Raw genomic sequence first — 10,000 nt, forward strand, 5'->3', positions numbered from 1 at the left:
CATAAATGAATAAAGAAACAAATTTGACGGATTAATATCTTCTCTACCGACAGACAGTATTTTGTCACGTCAATAGTAGATGGCCGGCCCATTGACCATCCTATAGTAGTTTTTGGACCCAATATCTTTAATTCGGGTATTTTCAATTGTCTTTGCCAATCAACCGTTTGGTACTCTCTCATATAATAAGAGAATACACATATAATTCCATTATATGGATATATCTTCATTATTTTATTTGCTACATCACCCTATAATAGTTTTTGAACCCGTCAACTTCAATTCGGGTATTTTCAATTGTCTTTGCCAACCATTTATATGGTATTCTCTATTATAATAAGAGAATACTAGTGTATATCCATTATATGGATATATCATCTTCATATTATTTGCTACACCACCCTATAGTAGTTTTTGAACCCATCATCTGCAATTCGGGTATTTTCAATTGTCTTTGCCAACCAACTATACGGTATTCTCTCTTATAATAAGAGAATACAAGTATATTTTCATTATATGGATATAATGCCATTTATTTTTCAATATCCATATAATTCATTTAGTTTTGTATGTACAAAACAAGTTTTCTTTATAGTATTGACAAAATCATATGTTTACGCATAACATAAGTTTTGACCAATACGAGGAGGGGCCCGCCAACGACCACCTCCCTATAGTAGTTTTTTACCCCACGCACTATTGCGTGCCTGTTTACAGTACTAGTGCCAGCTATCACTAGGTTTATATATCGTGTTTCAGTGATATATGGGTAAATTCTACCATTTATTCTTATGTATATGGCATTTCTATGCCATATTTATACAATCCATTCATATCTTAATGTATATTTATTATATTATACATTATTATGCCTTATAGGTATTATACCTATAAGCCATATCCATACGATTCATTCACTAGTGCCGCCCCTCACTAGGTTTATAATTGTTATATCATTGATATACAATTTATTTCTATATATATGGCATTTATATGCCATATCCATACAATGCATTCACATTTCAATGTATATTTACTTGTTATACATTATTATGCCTTATAGGTATTATACCTATAAGCCATATCCATACGATTCACTTATATAAATATATGTATATTTTTCTATACATAATTTTTTTTTACTTTTGTATGGTTTTCTATGCATATCCATAGTTTATATGGATATGCTTGGCGTTCTATATAGTATTGACAAATTCATATGCATAACATAAGTTTTGACCAATACGAGGAGGGGCCCGCCAACGACCACCTCCCTATAGTAGTTTTTTACCCCACGCACTATTGCGTGCCTGTTTACAGTACTAGTGCCAGCTATCACTAGGTTTATATATCAGTGTTTCAGTGATATATGGGTAAATTCTACCATTTATTCTTATGTATATGGCATTTCTATGCCATATTTATACAATCCATTCATATCTTAATGTATATTTATTATATTATACATTATTATGCCTTATAGGTATTATACCTATAAGCCATATCCATACGATTCATTCACTAGTGCCGCCCCTCACTAGGTTTATAATTGTTATATCATTGATATACAATTTATTTCTATATATATGGCATTTATATGCCATATCCATACAATGCATTCACATTTCAATGTATATTTACTTGTTATACATTATTATGCCTTATAGGTATTATACCTATAAGCCATATCCATACGATTCACTTATATAAATATATGTATATTTTTCTATACATAATTTTTTTTTACTTTTGTATGGTTTTCTATGCATATCCATAGTTTATATGGATATGCTTGGCGTTCTATATAGTATTGACAAATTCATATGCATAACATAAGTTTTGACCAATACGAGGAGGGGCCCGCCAACGACCACCTCCCTATAGTAGTTTTTTACCCCACGCACTATTGCGTGCCTGTTTACAGTACTAGTGCCAGCTATCACTAGGTTTATATATCGTGTTTCAGTGATATATGGGTAAATTCTACCATTTATTCTTATGTATATGGCATTTCTATGCCATATTTATACAATCCATTCATATCTTAATGTATATTTATTATATTATACATTATTATGCCTTATAGGTATTATACCTATAAGCCATATCCATACGATTCATTCACTAGTGCCGCCCCTCACTAGGTTTATAATTGTTATATCATTGATATACAATTTATTTCTATATATATGGCATTTATATGCCATATCCATACAATGCATTCACATTTCAATGTATATTTACTTGTTATACATTATTATGCCTTATAGGTATTATACCTATAAGCCATATCCATACGATTCACTTATATAAATATATGTATATTTTTTCTATACATAATTTTTTTTTACTTTTGTATGGATTTCTATGCATATCCATAGTTTATATGGATATGCTTGGCGTTCTATATAGTATTGACAAATTCATATGCATAACATAAGTTTTGACCAATACGAGGAGGGGCCCGCCAACGACCACCTCCCTATAGTAGTTTTTTACCCCACGCACTATTGCGTGCCTGTTTACAGTACTAGTGCCAGCTATCACTAGGTTTATATATCGTGTTTCAGTGATATATGGGTAAATTCTACCATTTATTCTTATGTATATGGCATTTCTATGCCATATTTATACAATCCATTCATATCTTAATGTATATTTATTATATTATACATTATTATGCCTTATAGGTATTATACCTATAAGCCATATCCATACGATTCATTCACTAGTGCCGCCCCTCACTAGGTTTATAATTGTTATATCATTGATATACAATTTATTTCTATATATATGGCATTTATATGCCATATCCATACAATGCATTCACATTTCAATGTATATTTACTTGTTATACATTATTATGCCTTATAGGTATTATACCTATAAGCCATATCCATACGATTCACTTATATAAATATATGTATATTTTTCTATACATAATTTTTTTTTACTTTTGTATGGTTTTCTATGCATATCCATAGTTTATATGGATATGCTTGGCGTTCTATATAGTATTGACAAATTCATATGCATAACATAAGTTTTGACCAATACGAGGAGGGGCCCGCCAACGACCACCTCCCTATAGTAGTTTTTTACCCCACGCACTATTGCGTGCCTGTTTACAGTACTAGTGCCAGCTATCACTAGGTTTATATATCGTGTTTCAGTGATATATGGGTAAATTCTACCATTTATTCTTATGTATATGGCATTTCTATGCCATATTTATACAATCCATTCATATCTTAATGTATATTTATTATATTATACATTATTATGCCTTATAGGTATTATACCTATAAGCCATATCCATACGATTCATTCACTAGTGCCGCCCCTCACTAGGTTTATAATTGTTATATCATTGATATACAATTTATTTCTATATATATGGCATTTATATGCCATATCCATACAATGCATTCACATTTCAATGTATATTTACTTGTTATACATTATTATGCCTTATAGGTATTATACCTATAAGCCATATCCATACGATTCACTTATATAAATATATGTATATTTTTCTATACATAATTTTTTTTTACTTTTGTATGGTTTTCTATGCATATCCATAGTTTATATGGATATGCTTGGCGTTCTATATAGTATTGACAAATTCATATGCATAACATAAGTTTTGACCAATACGAGGAGGGGCCCGCCAACGACCACCTCCCTATAGTAGTTTTTTACCCCACGCACTATTGCGTGCCTGTTTACAGTACTAGTGCCAGCTATCACTAGGTTTATATATCGTGTTTCAGTGATATATGGGTAAATTCTACCATTTATTCTTATGTATATGGCATTTCTATGCCATATTTATACAATCCATTCATATCTTAATGTATATTTATTATATTATACATTATTATGCCTTATAGGTATTATACCTATAAGCCATATCCATACGATTCATTCACTAGTGCCGCCCCTCACTAGGTTTATAATTGTTATATCATTGATATACAATTTATTTCTATATATATGGCATTTATATGCCATATCCATACAATGCATTCACATTTCAATGTATATTTACTTGTTATACATTATTATGCCTTATAGGTATTATACCTATAAGCCATATCCATACGATTCACTTATATAAATATATGTATATTTTTCTATACATAATTTTTTTTTACTTTTGTATGGATTTCTATGCATATCCATAGTTTATATGGATATGCTTGGCGTTCTATATAGTATTGACAAATTCATATGCATAACATAAGTTTTGACCAATACGAGGAGGGGCCCGCCAACGACCACCTCCCTATAGTAGTTTTTTACCCCACGCACTATTGCGTGCCTGTTTACAGTACTAGTGCCAGCTATCACTAGGTTTATATATCGTGTTTCAGTGATATATGGGTAAATTCTACCATTTATTCTTATGTATATGGCATTTCTATGCCATATTTATACAATCCATTCATATCTTAATGTATATTTATTATATTATACATTATTATGCCTTATAGGTATTATACCTATAAGCCATATCCATACGATTCATTCACTAGTGCCGCCCCTCACTAGGTTTATAATTGTTATATCATTGATATACAATTTATTTCTATATATATGGCATTTATATGCCATATCCATACAATGCATTCACATTTCAATGTATATTTACTTGTTATACATTATTATGCCTTATAGGTATTATACCTATAAGCCATATCCATACGATTCACTTATATAAATATATGTATATTTTTCTATACATAATTTTTTTTTACTTTTGTATGGATTTCTATGCATATCCATAGTTTATATGGATATGCTTGGCGTTCTATATAGTATTGACAAATTCATATGCATAACATAAGTTTTGACCAATACGAGGAGGGGCCCGCCAACGACCACCTCCCTATAGTAGTTTTTTACCCCACGCACTATTGCGTGCATGTTTACAGTACTAGTGCCAGCTATCATTAGGTTTATATATCGTGTTTCAGTGATATATGGGTAAATTCTACCATTTATTCTTATGTATGTATATGGCATTTCTATGCCATATTTATATAATTCATTCATATCTTAATTTATATTTATTATATTATACATTATTATGCCTTATAGGTATTATACCTATAAGCCATATCCATACGATTCATATACTAGTGCAGCCCCTCACTAGGTTTATATATCTCATTTTAATTATATATTGGTAAATTCTATTATTTATTCTTGTGTATATGGCACTTATATGCCGCCATATCTATAAAAATGCATTTATATTTCAATGTATATTTTCTATATTATACATTATTATGCCTTAAAAAGTTATTATACCTACCATAAGGCGATATCCATACGATTCATTTATATAAAAGATATATGTATAATTTTCTATACATAATTTTTTTTTATGAATATATGGGTTTCCTAAGCATATCCATATAATACATTTAGTTTTATATGGATTAGATTGGTCTTCTTTATTGTATTGCCAAACTCATATTGATAAAATAAGTTTTGAACAATAAGAGGATCAGCCGCCAACCAACCAACCACTGCTACCATTGGAGGAACATATACTTACTTTTTATATGTCCTCTTACTTGAATGGTCCTCTCTTTACTTGAAAATTTCATTACCATAGGAATCTATTTATACATGGAATATGATTTCCACTACTTTTTCGCGTCACTAATAATTAATATGACGATACAGACTTGCTACCATAACATAAGTCTTGAACAATAATAGGAGCAGCCGCCAACCAACCACCAACCAACCAACCACTGCTACCATTGATAGTAATTTTATATGTCCTCTTTAGTTGAATTTCAATACCATAGGAATATTTATACATGGAATATGTTTTGCCACTACTTTTTCGCGTCACTAATAATATGACGATACAGTCTTGCTACCATAACATAAGTTTTGAACAATAAGAGGAGCAGACACACCAACCAACCAACCGCGCTGCTACCATTATATATACTTATATTTATATAAGTCCTCTTTACTTGAATGGCCTCTTTACTTGAATTTCAATACCATAGGAATATTTATTTATACATGGAATATGTTTTGCCACTACTTTTTCGCGTCACTAATAATATGACGATATAGACTTGCTACCATAACATAAGTTTTGAACAATAAGAGGAGCAGACACCAACCAACCAACCGCTGCTACCATTGAATGAACCATATATACAAACTTTTATATATGTCCTCTTTACTTGAATTTTAATACCATAGGAATATTTATACATGGAATATGTTTGCCACTTTATCATCGCGTCACTAATAAGATGACGATACATTTTGTTTGTTCAATATTTACTTATATATTGATGTTTCCAATTTAGGTCTTTTATATTTCTTCTTCCCTACCTTACACACCACAAACAAAGTGGCGTGCGATGCTGCAAGCAAGCATAATGATTATGCCCGCTTGCAACATCTTTATTATCGAATCATCAAGCAAAGGATAAGCTTCAGTGGATCGCAGTATGGCAGCTGCTCAACCACTTACAACACCTTGCCTGTTACAAAAGTCGTTTACAATTGATTCTAGGCTTTGTCATTGTATTAAATAATGCTTTTATATGTAACTAGCGCGGCATCAGGTGATCAAAGATCCTCCCAATTTACTATGTTACAAATTACATTGGCATCACATCCATTGTCGTTTATAAAGTAAATTATAAACTTTAAATGGTTTAGAAGCCATACAATGCAAATTGCCCCTTATTTATCATTGCAGTCCAGCACGGATACGACCTTAGAGGCGTTCAGGCATAATCCAACGGACGTAGCGTCATACCACTGTTCGCTCGAACAAGTATTGTGCCATTGGTCCGTACCTGCGGTTCCTCTCGTACTACGCAGGAATGCTGTCGCAACAACGTTTTGTCATTAGTAGGGTAAAACTAACCTGTCTCACGACGGTCTAAACCCAGCTCACGTTCCCTTGCATGGGTGAACAATCCAACGCTTGGTGAATTTTGCTTCACAATGATAGGAAGAGCCGACATCGAAGGATCAAAAAGCGACGTCGCTATGAACGCTTGGCCGCCACAAGCCAGTTATCCCTATGGTAACTTTTCTGACACCTCTTGTTAAAAACTCTTTAAACCAAAAGGATCGATAGGCCGAGCTTTTGCTGTCCCTGTGTGTACTGAACACCGAGATCAAGTCAGCATTTGCCCTTTTGCTCTATGTGTGGTTTCTGTCCGCACTGAGCTGGCCTTGGGACACCTCCGTTATTATTTGAGAGATGTACCGCCCCAGTCAAACTCCCTACCTGGCAATGTCCTTGAATTGGATCATACCTGAGTAATTGGAGTTATACCAAATTTTCAAATCAAAAATACATAAATGCACCGTTTTATTAAAGAATTTGTTTGCGATTATATAACAAACTCGTGATACTTTGATCAAGAAGCTTGCATCAAAACCCAATACCATAAGATATAATAAATATATCCGTATAATGGCTAGGAAATGATACACGTTCCATTTAATCAAGTAAGTAAGGAAACAATAAGAGTAGTGGTATTTCATTGGCGATACCAAACCGAAGTCTAATATCTCCCACTTATTCTACACCTCTTATGTCTCCTTACACTGCCAGATTAGAGTCAAGCTCAAAAGGGTCTTCTTTCCCCGCTAATTATTCCAAGCCCGTTCCCTTGGCTGTGGTTTCGCTAGATAGTAGATAGGGACAGTAGGAATCTCGTTAATCCATTCATGCGCGTCACTAATTAGATGACGAGGCATTTGGCTACCTTAAGAGAGTCATAGTTACTCCCGCCGTTGACCCGCGCTTACTTGAATTTCTTCACTTTGACATTCAGAGCACTGGGCAGAAATCACATTGTGTCAACACCCGCTAGGGCCATCACAATGCTTTGTTTTAATTAGACAGTCGGATTCCCCAAGTCCGTGCCAGTTCTGAATTGATTGTTAATTGATAATCGTTATAATTAATAAGAACTAATTGGTTTAACCCAATTAGTATTCTTAAAAATTTTAGCAAGAAAGTTCCACAATTGGCTACGTAACTAAACTATCCGGGGAACAAGTGACCAACATAAATGCCAGACACTCTATTTACCCAGAACGAGCACATAAACCATGTTATTGTTTCCCAATCAAGCCCGACTATCTCAATCTTCAGAGCCAATCCTTATCCCGAAGTTACGGATCTAATTTGCCGACTTCCCTTACCTACATTATTCTATCGACTAGAGACTCTTCACCTTGGAGACCAGCTGCGGATATTGGTACGGCCTGTTGAGAAGTTTGCGTGTCCCCACCATAAATTTTCAAGGTCCGAGGAGAAAATATCGACACAACAGTATATGTCATGCTCTTCTAGCCCATCTACCATATCTCTCTGCGAAAGACTTCCATGGTAGTACGGCTATAAAACAGAAAAGAAAACTCTTCCGATATCTCTCGACGGCTTCTTTATGGTCGTTCCTGTTGCCAGGATGAGCACGAGGCCCATATTTAATAACAAACGGATACTCAACAGGTTACGGAATTGGAACCGTATTCCCTTTCGTTCAAAATTATTCAAGTATATTAATTAGCTTGATTTATATAATATAATTATATTTGTATGGCATTTGTGTTTTACTTGAAAATTTTCGGCTTTCGCCTTGAACTTAGGACCGACTAACTCGTGATCAACCACTGTTCACACGAAACCCTTCTCCACTTCAGTCCTCCAAGGTCTCATTCGATTATTTGCTACTACCACCAAGATCTGTACCAATGGCAGCTCCATGCAGGCTTACGCCAAACACTTCTACGCATACCATTGTACCTTCCTACTCACTAAAGTTTCAAAATTTATATCACAAGTAATATAAATCATCTACTTTAGCGGTAATGTATAGGTATACAACTTAAGCGCCATCCATTTTAAGGGCTAGTTGCTTCGGCAGGTGAGTTGTTACACACTCCTTAGCGGATTTCGACTTCCATGATCACCGTCCTGCTGTTTTAAGCAACCAACGCCTTTCATGGTATCTGCATGAGTTGTTAATTTGGGCACCGTAACATTACGTTTGGTTCATCCCACAGCGCCAGTTCTGCTTACCAAAAGTGGCCCACTGGGCACATTATATCATAACCTTGAACTTCATATCAAGAAAGTTAAGGTTCTTACCCATTTAAAGTTTGAGAATAGGTTAAGATCGTTTCGACCCTAAGGCCTCTAATCATTCGCTTTACCAGATAAGATTATTTTATATAACATTAAAATGCACCAGCTATCCTGAGGGAAACTTCGGAAGGAACCAGCTACTAGATGGTTCGATTGGTCTTTCGCCCCTATACTCAATTCTGACAATCGATTTGCACGTCAGAACTGTTTCGGTCTTCCATCAGGGTTTCCCCTGACTTCAACCTGATCAAGTATAGTTCACCATCTTTCGGGTCACAGCATATATGCTCAAGGTACGTTCCAGTTAGAGGCATAAATAATATAAATATCATTATACATAACTATATAGAACGCCCCGGGATTGTGTTAATTAGCTATAAATAGTTAAAAAACTAATCCCATTATTAGTCAAGTTAATTACGCTATTAGGTTTATATCCCAATAACTTGCACATATGTTAGACTCCTTGGTCCGTGTTTCAAGACGGGTCCCGAAGGTATCCTGAATCTTTCGCATTGTTAATCATACAAGTGCATATAATAAACACAAAAATCAATGATAATTATGCCATTATATAATTCCGAAAAATTAACGCACTGTATTCATATAAATCTATCAGCACTTTATCAAATTAATAACATTTATTCTGTGTTAAAATGCAAGCAAATTAATTTGAATAAACTATAAGTTATATTTTATGATAAATTTTGTATGCTAATAGATTACAATGTCCTTATATGGAAAAAATGCACACTATTATCATAATATTGTTTAAATATTACAATTTTAATGATGAATTTTCCATAACGGATATTCAGGTTCATCGGGCTTAACCTCTAA

The 10,000-nt window shown here is 33.7% G+C and overlaps 1 non-coding gene across 1 annotated transcript in view; it reads right to left on the reverse strand.

Annotated features, from left to right (window-relative positions):
• Positions 1-6,453: 6,453 nt before the first annotated feature.
• LOC119558667 overlaps positions 6,454-10,000 on the reverse strand; it is a 3,971-nt gene continuing 424 nt past the window's right edge. Inside the window, exon 1 of the ribosomal RNA XR_005220342.1 lies at positions 6,454-10,000. This exon is cut by the window's right edge and continues 424 nt beyond it. This is a non-coding gene — a ribosomal RNA (large subunit ribosomal RNA).

Source organism: Drosophila subpulchrella, unplaced genomic scaffold (genome assembly GCF_014743375.2).
Source record: "Drosophila subpulchrella strain 33 F10 #4 breed RU33 unplaced genomic scaffold, RU_Dsub_v1.1 Primary Assembly Seq127, whole genome shotgun sequence".
NCBI classification, from domain to species: domain Eukaryota; kingdom Metazoa; phylum Arthropoda; class Insecta; order Diptera; family Drosophilidae; genus Drosophila; species Drosophila subpulchrella.